We start from the raw sequence: 16,084 nt of genomic DNA, 5'->3' as shown, positions 1-16,084 counted from the left end.
TTTACAGGGATTGAGAATGCTGTGGGACTCAAGTTTGACCCTTTAAGGCCATCCTGCAAAGTTGATAAAACTCTTAGGTACTTCTGGTTATTCTCATGCGTACCTGAATTGTAATAGGCTAAACATAGAGACACCCAGCTTTTTAAAAGTTTGGTTTTAAGTGACCAGTGATAAGATTCTAGGTGCTAGTTGCCTTACTTGGTGTGAGTTTTGTTTCTTTTCCTCGAGGTAATTGGGAATTGTGGAGCAGATGAGTCAGACTTCCCTTAGAAATGACTCTGTCAGCCAGTATGTCCTTGCTGACTGTGTCAGGCTTCAGATATCCTGAGTGAGAGAGTGAAGAATGGTCCCAGATTTCTGTCCGGGATACCTGGTGGATGCTGGTGTTGTCTACTGAGCTAGAGAATCATACCAAGAGAATCGCTCTGATTGTGGCAGGGGGTGTTGGATTGTCTGTTTGCATTGCAGGTTCAGGGTCTTAAATGAGTTCTGTACTTCTGATGACTATGTTCAGTTGTACCACTGGAACAGTTCCTTTGGGTGGTGATTGTACTGCTCTTGGTGCTTTTACCATGTCTTCTCCTGTGCCTTTAGGTTTGGAAATAGCAGCCAGCGTATGCCAGGCACCATGTTAAGTGCTTTATTACATCTTGTCAAAAGGGTGGTAGGAAAAAAAGGTGGTAGGTACTCTTCCTGTTTCACAAATGGGGAAACTGAGGCAAAGAGGCTAAGCAATTGAAAATAAAGGGCAGAACCAAACTTTTTAAACAGCTATGTAGAGCTATAATCCACATTACCATAAAATTCAGTGATTTTTTTTTTTTAGTATAGTTACAGTTTTGTGATCATCACCATAATCTAATTTTAGAATGTTTTCAGAATCTCAGGAACCTTGAACCCATTAACCACCATTTCCAAACCTTCTTCTCTCTTCACCCCTAGATGAAGGCAACTCCTTCATGTCCAAAATAGATTTTTCTATTTTGGACATTTCCTATAAATGGGTTCATAATAGGTGGTCTTTTGTGACTGGCTTCTTTCACTTAGCATCAAGTGCTTGAGGTTTATCCATGGGAAGCATGTATCAGTGCTTCATTTTTTAAAAAAAGAGTTAAGTATTTAAGAGAGAAAACACAGTGAGGAGGGGCTGAGGGAGAGGAAGACAATCACAGGGAGCCTGGTGCAGGGCTGGATCCCAGGACCCTGATGAGATGACAACCTGAACCGAAACCAGGTCAGATGCTCAACTGACTGAGCCACCCAGGTGCCCAAGTGCTTCATTTTTTAGATTTCTTTAAGTTTGTTTTTTTTTTTTTTTGGACAGAGACAGTGAGAGAGGGAATACAAGCAAGGGGAGTGGGAGAGGGAGAAGCAGGTTTTAGGCTGAGCAGGGAGCTGGGATGTGGGACTTGATCCCAGGACCCTGGGACCATGACCTGAGCAGAAGGCAGATGCTTAACAACTGAGCCACCCAGGTGCCCCTCATTTTTTAAATTTCAAGATAATATTCTGTTATATAGATCTACCTCCAGAATTTTCTGGTTCTACAGTTACTGCTGCCACACCATACTAATTCCTATACAAGTCTCATTAGATTAGAAGCTTCTTGGAGGTAGTATTTTGTATTTTTCTGTGTTTTTCTTATTCCCTCTTCTAGTCCTCTCAGGAAACCTTGCTCATTATAGGATTCATTAAGTGTTTTAATATGTAGGCAAAAAATTCAAGTCCTTGTTACTTTATCTAACTCGTTGGCTTGGGAGAAAGTGGGGGGGGGTTATTTACCATAAAGGAGTATAGAAAAAAACTAAGTGTCTTTTTTTTTGTCTAGGATGAAAACCTAAATATCTTTTTCCTGCGTCTAGGAAGAAGAAGTTGGGCGGATAAAAGATTGCTGGGACAACCAGGAAGCACCCGCGCTCTCCACTTGTAGCAATGCCAATATCTTTCGAAGGATAAATGCCATATTGGATAATTCTCTGGATTTCAATAGAGTCTGCACTACACCCATAAACCGAGGAATTCATGATCATTTACCAGGTGACTTAGATTTGAAACCTTTAGTGTATGTTTTCGTACATACACTATGTATGTATGTAAACCTGTTTCTCAGTGGCTTTCTTGTGAAGCCTATGAAGAATGACCTTGAATGGTAATACTGGCCCCTTTTTGTAGCTTACTTTGTGGATTGGGTTTCCCTCTGGATGAAGACTGCCTTTGATTTATGATGCACAGATCTCTTTTATGACACATAAAAAGACTGGATAAAAAGGGGTAGGTCAAATATAGCAGGACTACCTATGTAGAGGATTATAATGTGAGTCATGGATTTAATTACAGGTTTTCTGGTAGTCACATTTAAGAAGGTTTTTTTTAAGAGGGATATTAACATTTTATCTGAACTAACATGTATAAAATATGCTAATATCTAGTTAATATAAAAATTACTAATGAGATACCATATTCTCTTCTTAGTGTCTTTCACATTTTCAGTGTGGCTCTGTTGAAACTAGCTATGTTTCTGGTGCTTGGTAGCCATGTGACTAGTGGCTGCTGTGGTGGACAGTGCATCTCTTAAATATTTTAATTGCTTTTAACTGTGAAAGCAGGTCAACAGGCATTTAGTTCTGATGAAATGTGGGCTATCCCATGGGCCAGTGGAGGGGAGACAGTAGCATACCTGAAGACGGCACTTCACAAGGAGGCTTGGAAGTCCTAAAAGGTGTCGTTTCATAATCTTCTGTGGACGTTGCAACATGCTGTAAGAAGGAATGTTTCTTGTTTGAATTAGTTTAATTGAAAATGAACATGTTTTTAATTTTTTAAATGTGCCTTGAAGAAATTTGGCAGTAGTGGGGTTTGCAGAAAAAGTACTGGTAATTGCTGGTTTTTTTCGTCATATATCCTTTGATTTAAATCCTAACTTGACAGTGGAAATAATTCCCTTAAAGATGCAGGTGTATGTGAACATGAAGTAGCTAAATGTCTGAAGGAGAGATTTCATGACAAGACTGACTTGTGGTAACTGTAAAATTTGTTTTTTTTTTTTTTTTATTAAATTGTTCTAATGGAAGACAAATGGGAGAAGGGCAAAGTGGGAACTAAGAATGCTAGTTGGTCTTATCTCTTCTAACTTCCAAGAAAGTACAAGTTTATTATTTTGTTTGTTGGTATACGTCATATGCTAATGACCCTTATTGTCCTTTAGCTTATGCCAAGTTAAAAACTCAGAAAATCTGCTTGATCCAACATACGTGTTCTGTTTTTCTTTGCGAAAATTGTATGAATTTTATTCCAGTATGAATGACAACCAACAATGGCTTAAATCTCACTGAGTTACCTCAGACATGCTGGGAACTTAGGCACACCTCAGGGAAATTGGGTTCCAGACCACTGCAGCAAGGTGGATTTTGCAGTGAAGCGAGCCAAAGGAATTTTTTGGTTTCCCAGCAATGGAAGTTATGCTTACATCATATTGTAGTCTGTTAAGTGTGCAATAGCATTATGTCTGAAAAATAGTATATACTGTAATTGAAAAATACTTTATTGCTAAAAAATATTAACCATCATAGAAACGTTCAGCAAGTCCTAGTTTTTTCACTGGCGGAGGGTCTTGTGTTGATGTCACTGGCTGCTGACTTTTGAGGGTGGTGGTTGCTTAAGGTGGGGTGGCTGTGGCAGTTTGTTAAAATAAGACAACAATGAAACTTGCTGCATCATTCAACCCTTTCAGGAATGAGTTCTCTGTAACGGCCAGTGGGGCCTGATAGTATTTTGCCGACAGTAGAACTTCTTTTAAAATTGGAGTCAATGCCGTGTTACTGATGAGAAAACCAAATCTCCTCTGGGTTAGAGGACTTGTGCAGGGCTACCTAGCTAGTCAGTAAGGGCCTAGTTTCAGAGGCACACCAAAGTCTGCTGTCACAGTGCATGTTGTTGAGCATCAGGGCACTTCCTCATGCTGGGCTCCCACAGACAGCATCTTTAGGTGTTCGCAGGTGTGTACCCAGCTTTGACTTCTGTGTCTGGGCTAGTCTTGTGCTCCAGAAGAAGCTGTGATACTGCAGGTCAGATTTCCACTGCACCCGGGGCTTACTCCATAGAGTCCTGGCCTTTGCACCTGGATCATGCTGCCCTGGCCTTGGGATGGCTTGTTTGGCTGTTGGGCGAAGAAGACATCATTATTTCATTCTGAGACCTTCACAGGTTCCAGGGATGAGGACATGGACATCTTTGAGAGACTTCATTCAGCTAGAACATCAAGTAATGATCAGCTTAACCTTGGACCTGTTGTTCAGGTCCATCCCTGCAAAATCTGGCTTGAGAGTCCACATCTCTTACTGTACACTTGGTCCCACTGCCACAACTGACCAAATTCATCAGAAATTCAGCACAAATAGGGAATGCCTACTTCATGCCAATCACTGTTGTTAGGCTCCAAGGATTCCTGACTTGATATGGCATCCTCAGAACCTCCTCTCCCATCATGGATGGGAACAGAAGGAAAAAACAAACTAAGTGGAGAAATAAGTAAAATAATTGCCAGTTTTAGTAAGTGCTATGAAGTAGTAACATTTTGAGTGACCTAGGTAGGAACTCTCTGAGGAGGTGTGTTTAAAATGGAGTCCTAAAGGGAGAGAAAGTGCTGGATCACATAAAGAGTGTGAGAAAAACATTCCAGACAGAAAAGGTTGGACTAAGGCTTTTGGAGGAGCTTGGCATGTTTGAGGCACTGAAGGAAGAGTAGGGAAGGGGGTGGGAGGGCCAGAGTGGGTAGGTACTGTGGGCTAGGCAAAGATCCTGGGTGTTCTTCTGAGAGTTGTCAGAGATCAGTGGCCAGTGATATGAAAGAAATATTTGTCCTCTGAACTCTGATTTCCCATTTCTCCAGCAAAAAGGTGGAGGACAAAATGGAACCCACCCCTCTGAGCGGGCTGCCTTCCCATGATGGAGAAAACGAGTGTTGACTCATCGTTTTCCTTTGTGCTTGGGAAAGATTCCTGGCATTGCCCTTGGGTTTGCCACTGCAGCTTCTTTACAACTCAGCCTCAAAGATCACTTTTTTGCTTTAAAAATCATCATGTTCTTTGACTCACTATGTCCAGATCTGAGAATGTCTCTGAAGGAGTAATAATGAAGACAAATAAGGATTTATGTAGAAGGATACTTGGAGCATCATTATGATGGTGAAGATTTTGGAAAGAAAAAAAAAGAAAAACAAAAAACCCAAGTGTCTCCTAAGAGGAAAATATATTTTTGTATATTTACACGATGGAGTATTATGTAGTTATTAGAATAATACCTTTTGAGAATAATGGCTTTCTATGTGTTCAGTTACATAAAAGTCTTTGTAATATAACATGAAATTAAGATAGAATACTAATATATAGACACAGTCTCAATTTTGAGACATAAAATTAATATAATAATATAAATATTTACAGTGGAAAAAACTGGGAGTCCCTTCTCTCAAACCCTGCCTCCGCCTTATTAGCAACTAAGTATATGTAATATTCTCAATCCTTTGTTGTTTTTGCAACAATCTTCACAGCCTCTTCACTGGGAGTCAGTCCCATCTCAAGCATCTTTGCTCACCCACAAGACGCAGCTCCTCGTTGTTAAAGTTTGGTCACGAAATCACAGCAGTTCCATCCCATCTTCAGGCTCCACTTCTAGTTCTAGTTCTCTTGCTGTTTCTACCACATTTGCAGTGACTTCTCCATGGGAATCATGACCCCCTCAGAGTCATCAGTGAGGTTTGGAATCAGCTTCTTCCAAAGTTCTGTTCATGTTGATATTCTGAATTCATCCCATGAATCGAATGTTCTTAAGGGCATCCAGAATGGTGAATCCTTTTCAGAGGGTTTTCAGTTTACTCTGTCCAGATGCACCAGAGGAATTACTATCTATGGCAGCCATAGTCTTACAAAATGTGTTTTGTAAATAGTAAGACTTGAAATTACTTCTAGATGCATGGGCTGCAGAATGGATGTGTATCAGCAGGTGTGCAAACCACAGCAGTCTCCTTGTACATCTCCGTCAGAGCTCGTGGGGGACCAGGTGCATGGTCAATGAGCAGTAATGTTTTGACGGGAATCTTCTGAGCAGTAGGCCTCAACAGCCAGCTTGAAATATTTATTACACCATGTTGTAAACATATGTACTGTCCAGGCTTTGTTGTTCTGTGGGGAGAGCACAGGCAGAGTGGGTTTAGTGTAATTCTGCAGGTCCCTAGGATTTTCAGCGAGCACAGGCTTCAGCTTAAAGTCAGCAGCTGCACGGGCCCCTGACAAGACAGCCAGCCAGTCGTTTGCAGCTTTGAAGCCAGGCCCTGCCCTTCCCTCTCTAGCTGTGAAAGTCCTAGATGGCATCTTCCTCGGCGAGAAGGCTATTTTGTCCACACTGCAAAGCCTTATTAGCATATTGACTGAAATATTGTAAGAATTACCACCATGTGACTCAGAGACAAGAAGTGAGCAAATGCTGTTGGAAAAATGACACTGATAGGCTTGTTAGATGGGGTTGCCCTAAATCTTCAATCTATAAAAAATGCAGTATCTGTAAAATGCAGTAAAACAAGATATGCCTGTATTGCCTTTTTCCATGTTTTATATTTACAGGGTCTTCATATTGATACTTTAAAGTCAGATGAGTGTATTTTAATCCCTGTATAATAGTAATATTTTACATAAATACAATATTTATCTGATCCTCTATTGGTAAATGATTTTTGCTATTGTAAACAGTGTTTTGGTGAGCATCCTTGTATTCTCTATCTCCTGTGCATGTAACAAGCACTTCCTGAGCCTGCACACCTAGAAGTGAATTTCAGATTGGATATATACTGTCTTCAAACTTCAGTTGCTAAATTCTTTCTCAAAGTGAATTAATCAGTTTACGGTCCTGCCAGGATTTCATGAGAGTTTTTTCCTACATCTTTGTAGACCCTAATTGTTGTCATAATCCAAAATTTCAGTCAGTCTTAGGTGTAGAGCCTACTTAATTTTGTTTCTGTCTATATTGTGAAATATTTTCTACAGTTAAAGAATACAGGTAGCATATATGATCTGGCATCACCCAGGAAAGATCTCTAGACCTCAGCCTCAGGGTTCTTTTCCTTTATCTTTGGCTGTTTGAGATTCCATTGTATATAATTAAAAATCACTGGTTTAGATGAAGTCATGCAGGAAATGCTGTTCAGCTACATAGCTGAACTGTTAAATGGAATATTCTCTGCCTAGAAAATTGAATATTCTCAGAGAATATTCAGGGGCGCCTGGGTGGCTCAGTGGGTTAAAGCCTCTGCCTTCGGCTCAGGTCATGGTCCCGGGGTCCTGGGATCGAGCCCCACATCGGGCTCTCTGCTCAGCAGGGAGCCTGCTTCCCCCCGCCCCCCGCCTGCCTCTCTGCCTACTTCTGATCTGTCAAATAAATGAATAGAATATTAAAAAATATATATAAATAAAGTGTGGTTTGGTTCTCACCTCTGAGAACTTCTCACATTCCTTTGCTTCTGTTAGATGTAACGAGATCATTCTTGGCTATTTCAAATTGTTCATTGATCCCACTGTGTGGTGTTCTAAATGTAAATGTACACAGTCTCAAAACAGGGAAGATAAGGTATAGTTTTGAAGAAGCATACTCAGTTTGCCCGTTTCATAATAAACCTGCACGAAAGTGCAAGCCCTGGCTGCAGATTCACTTGAGAACAGACCCTGGCCGTGTGCTTACTTGCTCTGATTTTGGCTATCCCTCTGAGATTATGTTTGCTGAACTTTAACATGGAAGCAATAGCCGTACCCTTCTCTAGGATTGGGGGGGGGGGTTGAATAAGTGTGTTGAATTTGTAGACCAATGCCCATAATGACACTTACACACCATGTGGTGGTACTGATGGTGACAGTCTGGGTATATAGAGAGAGCAGTTGTGAGAGAACATGCTTTAGGGTCATGATGGTGAAGAGTTGGATTCCTGGTTTCTGGTTTAGACCGTCAAGGACCAGGTGTTCAACACCCATGGGTTCCCTGCTGAGTACTGTGCAATAGGTTGGGTGTCCTTATACAATTGCTCAATGTATACATTCTCACAAACTGGGTACTGAAGCTGAAAGAGGCCCTAATTTTATGTTCAAATTAGTTCTACTCTCCCCACATTCTATATTGATTAAAGTCTAGATTTTTCTTTTTTGTTGTGGTAAAATAAATTTCCCATCTTAACTATTTTTTAAAAGATTTTATTTTATTTATTTGACAGAGACACAGTGAGAGAGGGAACACAAGCAGGGGAGTGGGAGAGGGAGAAGCAGGCCTCCCCACTGGCCAGGGAGCCCTATGCAGGGCTCGATGCACGGGGCTCGATCCCAGGACCCTGAGATCATGACCAGAGCCGAAGGCAGAGGCTTAACCCACTGAGCCACCCAGGCGCCCCCATCTTAACCATTTTTAAGTGCACAGTTCAGTGACATTAAATACATGTACATTGTTGAGCAACAATTACCACCATTCATCCCTATAATTCTTCTTCCTGTAAAGCTGAAACTCTGTACATGTTGAACAATAACTCCCCATTCTTCCCTCCCTGCCACCCCCTGGCACCCACGATTATGCCTTAGGTCTTCATGATTTTGATTATTCTAAGTACCTCCTGTAAGTGGAACCATACAGTATTTGTCATTTGGGACTGGCGTATGTCCCTCCCTTTTGCATCATGTCCTCAAGGTTCATCCATGCTGTAGCATTTGTCGGAATTTCCTTCCTTTTTAAGTCTGAATAATAATCTGTTATCATACATATCCCATATTTCTTATCCATTCATACATTGATTGGATGATTGGAGACTTGGTTGCTTCCACGTTTTAGCAGTGCCATAAACAAAGGGTACAAATCTCTTCGTGTCTGTGCTTTCAGTTCTTTCAGGTATATACCAAAAGAGGTAATTGCTGGATCACATGGTAGTTCTGTTTTTAATTTTTTGAGGAATCACTATTGTTTTCCACAGTAGCTGTACCATTTACATTCCCACCAGGAGTTCACAAGTGTTCCAGTTCCTCCACACCCTCACACACACTTGTTGTTTTTTTTTTTTTATAGTGCCATCCTAATGGGCATGAAGTGTTATCTTAGTTTTGATTTGCATTTCCCTCATGATTTGAGATGTTTGGCACCTTTTCATGTGCTTATGGCCTAGTTGTGTATCTTCTTTGGAGAAACATCTACTCAAATTCCTTTGTACATTTTTTAATCAGATTTTTTTTGTGTGTATATTGTTGGATTTTTGGAGTTCTCTGTAAATTCTAGATGTTAATCCCTCATCTGATATGTGATTTACGAATACTTTCTCCTGTTCTGTGCGATGCCTTTTTCCTCTGGAGAGTGCCTTTTGATGTACAAAACTTTAAACATTTTTTAAAAACCTGATTTGCCTATTTTTTTGTTTGTTACTTGTGCCTTTGGTGTTGTAGCCAAGAAAACATTGTCAAATCCAGGGTCATGAAGCTTTTGTCCTGTGTTTTCTTCTAAGGTCTTACATTTAGGTCCTTGATCCATTTTTTAGTTAATTTTTCTCTGTGGTTTTAGTTAAATGTCCAACTATATTTGCATGTGTGTGTCCAGTTTTCCTTGTTGAAAAGACTGCCCTTTCCCCACTGAATAGTCTTGGCATTTGATCGTGTATGTAAGAATTTATTTCTGGTATTTCTATGCGGCTTCATTAGTTTATATATCTGTCTTTATGCCAATACCACACTGTTTAGGATACTGTAGTTTTAGATTGGGTTTTGAAATCAGGAAGTGTGAGTCTTCCAGTTTTGTTCTCTCTCTCTTTTTTTTTTCCTTCAAGATGCTTTGGTTATTCAGGGACACTTGAGATTCCATATGAAGTTTAGGATGGGTTTTTCTTTATGTATTTTGGATATTAATCGCTTATCAGACATGATTTTCAAATATTCTCCCATTTGGTAGGTAACTTTTTCATCTCGTTGATAGTTAAAATGTTTTTAGTAATGTATTCCTATGTGTGTATTTTAGCTTTTGTTGCCTTTGCTTTTGGTGTTGGATTTTTCTATTTCTGCAACACTGTTATTGGGATTTTGATATGTGTTGCACTGAATCTGCAGTTTGCTTTGGGTTGTATTGACATTTTAACAGTATTAAGTTCTCCAATCCTTGTAATGTACATGAGATGTATTACCATTTGTTTATGTTGTCTTTAACTTATTTTGTTTTCTTAGTTATTTTCTTAGTTTTCATTGCACAAGTCTTTCATTTCTTTGGTTCAGTTAGTTCCTAAGTATTCTTTCTGATGCTTTTCTAGATGGAATAGTTTTTGTAATTTCCTTTTTAGAGTGTTCATTGTGTATAGAAGTGCAACTGATTGTTTTATGTTGACTTTGTATCCTGATACTTAGCTGAATTTATTTATTCTAAGGGAAGTTTTTTGTGGACTCTTTGGGGTTTCAACATATAATCATATCATTTACAAACAGAGATAATTATACTTCTTTTCCAATTTGGATGCCTTTTATTTCTTTTCCTTGACTAACTATTCTTGCTAGAACTTCCATTATGTTGAATCGAAGTGGTAAGAGTGGGCATCCTTATTTTTTTTTCCTTATCTTAAAGGAAAAGCTTTTAATGTCCCACCATTGAGTATTATGTTTGCTATGTTTTTTTTATATAAAGCTTTTATTATGTGAAGGTATATTTCCTTTTATTTCTATTTTGCTGAGTGATTTTTATCATGAAAGTATGTTGGTCAGATACTTCTCCACATCAAGTGAAATCGTCATGTGGTCATTGGGTTTTTTTTTTTTTTCTTTCTTTCATTTTATTGATGTGGCATATAGATTTTTTGTACATTGAGCCATCCTTACATTTCAGGAACAAATCCTATTTGGCCACAGTGTGTAATCCTTTCAGTGCAATGTGGAGTTGTGTTTGCTAGTATTTTGTTGAATGTTTTTGTTCAGTTTTTATTTTTGGATCAATGTTCATAAAGGATGTTGGTCTGCAGTTTGCTTGTAGTGTCTTTGGTATCAGGATTATGCTGCTTTCATAGAATGAGTTGAGAAGTGTTCCCTGCTCTTTAGTTTTTGGGGAAAGTTTGAGAAGGGTTGGTATTAGCTCTTCTTTAAATGTCTGATAGAGTCCACCCGTGAAGCCATCAGGTTCAGGGCTTTTCTTTGTTGGAGGATTTTTAGTTGTCTATTTCTTTGTGATTTAGTCTTGGTAAGTTTTGTGTTTCTAGGAATTCACCTGTTTCATCTAGATTTTTCAATTTTTTTGATGCATAGTTCATAGTACTGTTTCACAATCCTTTTTGTTTCTGTAGGGTAGGTAGTACTTTCCCCACATTTGTCATTGATTTTAATAATTGGATCTTCTCTCTTATAGTTCATTTGCCAAAGATTTGTCCATTTTGTTGATCTTTTCAAAGAATCAACTTCTAGTTTTATTGATTTTTTTTCTTTTTTTGGTCTCTTATGTTGTTTATCTCTGCTCTTACTTCCCTTCTAGCTTTGGGCTTAGTTTTTTGCTCTTTTAGCTTATTACCTTGTAAAGTTAGGTTGTTGATTTGAGATTTGTGTTTTGATGAAAGCATTTATAGCTGTAAATTTCCTTCTTACCACCACTTTTGTTGTGTTCCACAGTTTGGGTATGTTGTTCTTTCATTTTCATTTGTCTCTAATTATTTCCTATCTTCCTTTGTGCTTTCTACTTTGGTGCATTGGTTGTTTAAAATATGTTGTTTAAAAAAATGTTTGATTTCTACAGTTTTGGGGATTTTCCAGTTTTATTTTTATTATTGACTTCTAGCGCCATCTGTGGTAGTCAGAAAAGATACTTCATGTGGTATATATCTTTTTTAATCTATTGAGGCTTGATTTGTGGTCTAACATACAGTCTATCCAAGAAAATGTCCTATGTGCACCTGAGGAGAGTGTGTGTTCATTGTTGTTGGGTAAAATGTTTTGTGTATGTCAGATCTGGCTGGTTGACTATGTTAAGTCTTGTAGTTCCTTCTTTAAATATCTCCTTTTTGGTTTTTCTATCCATTATTGTGAACGGGATTGAAGTATTGAACTCTTGTAGACTTTTTCTCCTCAATTCTGTCTGTATTTGCTTCATACATTTGTATGGGTCTGTCACTAGGTATGTAAGTACTTATAATTTTTGTATTTTGATGTATTGAACCATATAATTGAACATTCTTTCTTAGTCTCTTGTAACCTTTTTTGGTTTAAATCTGTTTGTCTGGTGTTGGTGTATCTACTCTGCTCTCTTTTGGTTTTTATTTGCATAGAATACATCTTTATGTCAGTTTACTTTCTTTTTTTTATATTTTATTTTATTTATTTGACAGAGATCACAAGTAGGCAGAGAGGCAGGCAGAGAGAAGGGTGGGGAGAAGCAGGCTCCCCGCCACAGAGCCCAATGCGAGGCTCGATCCCAGAACCCTGGGATCATGACCTGAGCCAAAGGCAGAGGTGTGGGGTTTTTTGTTTTGTTTTGTTTTGTTTTTTTGTTTGTTTGTTTTTGGCAGAGAGAGTGAGCACAGGCCGACAGAGTGGCAGGCAGAGGCAGAGGGAGAAGCAGGCTTCCTGCTGACCAAGGAGCCTGATATGGGACTCGATCCCAGGACGCTGGGATCATGACCTGAGTGGAAGGCAGCTTCTTAACCAACTGAGCCACCCAGGCATCTGAGAAGGCAGAGGTTTAACTCACTGAGCCACCCAGGTACCCTCTGTCAGTTCACTTGCAATCTGCCTTTGTGTCTTTGGGTCTTGAGTCTTTTGTAGACATCATGTGGGTGGGTCATATGTTTTTATCCATTCTGCCAGCCTCTCTCTCTCTATCTCTCTTTTTAAGTAGGCTCCATGTCCAGTGTGAAGCCCAGCACAGGCCTTGAACTCACAACCCTACTATCAAGACCTGAGCTGAGATCAAGAGTTGGACACATAGCTGACTGAGCCACCCAGGCACCCCTAATCTCTGTCTTTTGATTGGAGAGTTTAATCCATTTACATTTAACTACTTATAAGGAGGTACTTCTGTCATTGTGTTGTTTTCTGTATGTCTTACAGCTTTTTTTTTTGCTTCTCATTTCTTATATTAATGTCTTCTTTTATGTTGATTTTTTTTTTTTTTGGTAGTGAGACCTTTAAATCCCTTTCCTTTTTCCTTTTTGTGTATCCTATAGTTTTTTTCTTTGTGGTTTCTATGCCATGGTTACATTTGACATCATAAATTTATAACACTCTAATTTGGATTTATACTAGCTTAATTTCAGTAACATACAAAACCTTTGCTCTTTTACAAGTCTCTACTCACCGCTTTCAGTTGTTGTGACAAGATTAATCTTAATGTAGAAAACAAAATATCAAATTACAAACCAAAGTTATAGTCATACTAATTTTCACAGTAATTATTCTGTTTCTTTAAATGCAGTAATCTTTGAAAGCACATGGAAAGAAGTTATAAACCACTATTACAATGATACCTGCTTTTTAAAAATTTCAGTATCATTAACTTACAGTATTAGAGAAGTTTCAGGTGTACAATATAGTAATTTAACACTTCCATACATTACTCAGAGCTCATGATAAGTGTGGTATTAATCCATTTTTTTTACTTTTTAAAAAAATAACATAATGTATTATTTGTTTCAGGAGTACAGGTCTGTGATTCATCAGTCTTACACAATTCATAGTGCTCACCATAGCACATACCCTTCCCTATGTCCATTACTTAATCTACTTTTATCTATTCCATTTTCCCACCTACCTCTCATTGGGCAACCACCAGTATATTCTGTGTTGAAATGTCTGTTTTCTTGTTGGTTTTTTTTTCATTCTTAAATTCCACATATGAGTGGAATCATAGAGATTTGTCTTTCTCTGACTTCTTTTGCTAAGCATTATATCCTCTAGTTCCATCCATGTCATTGCAAATGACAAGATTTCATTCTTTTTTATGGCTGAGTAGTATTCCATTGCAGTGACACCTGCTTTTGTAATTGCCCACGTGATTACTCTTGTGGAGATGTTCATTTCTCCATGTAGCTCCGGGTTACAGTTGAGTTCCTTTCATTTCATTATGCAGAACATCCTGGAGCCTGTTAGCAGGTCTACCTAATGGCCACGAACTTCCTCAGCTTTTGTTTGTATGTCTTAACTTCTTCCTCACATTTGAAGGACAGTGTTTGTGGGTATAGGATTTTTAGTATTTTTTTTTCTTTTTAGCACTTTGAACATATGGGCCCATAGTTTCCTGGCCTCAAAAATTTTTGATGAGACTCTGTTGACTGTCTTACTGAGCATCCTTGAATATGGTGATTGGCTTTTCCCTGCTGCTTTTAAGATTCTCTTTGTCTTTTCATTCTTTCTTTTTTTTTTTTAAAGATGTTATTTATTTATTTGACAGAGAGAGATCACAAGTAGGCAGAGAGGCAGGCAGGGGGAGAGGGGGAAGCAGGTTCTCCTTGCTGAGCAGAGAGCCTGATGCAGGGCTCCAACCCAGGACCCTGAGATCATGAACTGAGCTGAAGGCAGAGACTTAATCCATTGAGCCACTCAGGCACCGCTCTTTTTTCTTTTCTTTCTTTCTTTCTTTCTTTTTTTTTTTTTTTTTAAGATTTTATGTATTTATTTGACAGATAACATACAGAGGGAGAAGTAGGCTCCCTGATGTGGGGCTCGATTCCAGGACCCTGGGATCATGACCTGAGCCAAGGCAGATGCCAAACCAACTCAGCCACCCAGGAGTCCCTCTCTTTGTCTTTTGAAAATATGATTATACTGTACCTCAGTGTGGTCTTTGAATTCATCCGACTTGGATTATTTTGTGCTGCTTCAGGGTTCATGCTCATTTTCACCCTATTTTAGAAATTTTAGGCCATTATTTCTTCAGGTACGCTCTCTGCCACCTTTTATTCTGTTTTCCTGGAGGCTCCCAGGATGCATATATTAGTCTTCATGATGGTATCCCACATCTGTCCCCAAGGAGCTGTTCTGTGAAATCTTTTTTTTTTTTTTTTAAGATTTTATTTATTTATTTGACAGATACAGTAGGGAGAGAGACAAGCAGAGAGGGGGAAGCAGGCTCCCTGCTGTGCAGAGAGCCCGATGTGGGGCTGGATCCCAGGAGCCTGGGATCGTGACCTGAAATGTAGGCAGTGGCTTTAACCCACTGAGCCACCCAGGCTCCCCTCTCCGAAATCTTTTTTATTTCTTTCTTCGGCCTTGATCATTTCCATTTTCCATTGTCCTGTCTGAAAGTTCACTGATTCTTTCTTCTGCCTGCTTGAATCTGCCTTTGAATCCCGTTAGTGAAAATTACATTTCAGATATTTCACTATTCAGCTATAGGGTTTTTTTTCTTCTTCTTCTTTGTAGGTTTTCTGTTTCTTTATTAACATTTCCATTTTGTTCACACGTTGTTTTCTTGACTTAATCCACATCTTTCTTTTATTACTTTATCATATTTAAACCACTCTTTATCTTCCAGGGTCTTTGCAGGGACAGTCTTACTGATTTCTTTTCCTTTGAATAGCCCATACTTGTTTCTTTGTGTGCCTTTCGATTGGTTTGTTGAACACTGGATTATAAGGTAACTCTGGACAACAGATTCTTTGCCTTTCCCAGCATTTTCTTTTGTTTTTTTTTGTTTTGTTGTTGTTGTTGTTAATGTTTTTGCTGGGCTTTGTTTCATTTTTTGGCTTTAGTTCTGTGGTTTGTGGTTTTATTTATTTTTTGTTTGTTTGTTTTTGTTTTTTGGTTGTTGTAGACCGTCTGTGTTGAGGATCAGCCTGAGGCATGTTTATACTTAGGTGTTTTCTCAGGTCTTTCCTGAGCCTTTACCTGAGCATGTACAGACACTTTGTAATTTTTTCCAGATAGATGGTTATCTTAGAGGGTCCTAGCCATTGTCTGACTCCTGTAGGGAGAAAAAGTGGGAAATGAAGGGGGGAACATGGCACCTACTGTTCGAATACCCTGGAAGCTATTTCACCTGGAGGGGGAGGGGCTATGTCTTGCAGTGCTGGGGGAGGAGCAGCAGCAGTGTCTGTCTGTTTTTGTGTTGGCTCCCC

The 16,084-nt window shown here is 39.0% G+C and overlaps 1 protein-coding gene across 2 annotated transcripts in view; it reads left to right on the top strand.

The window, feature by feature from the left end:
* The window catches only part of CPEB1 (cytoplasmic polyadenylation element binding protein 1), a 96,158-nt gene that overhangs the window by 17,857 nt on the left and 62,217 nt on the right, over positions 1–16,084 (top strand). For both annotated transcript variants that reach the window (XM_044230562.1, XM_044230563.1), the window contains exon 2: positions 1,863–2,037. The gene's annotated coding sequence lies outside the window, so the exon portion shown is untranslated. The remainder of the gene's footprint in view (positions 1–1,862; positions 2,038–16,084) is intronic.

Source organism: Neovison vison, chromosome 13 (genome assembly GCF_020171115.1).
Source record: "Neovison vison isolate M4711 chromosome 13, ASM_NN_V1, whole genome shotgun sequence".
NCBI lineage: Eukaryota > Metazoa > Chordata > Mammalia > Carnivora > Mustelidae > Neogale > Neogale vison.
The sequence above is the reverse complement of the archived record's forward strand: the minus strand, read 5'-3'. Positions and strand labels throughout refer to the sequence as shown.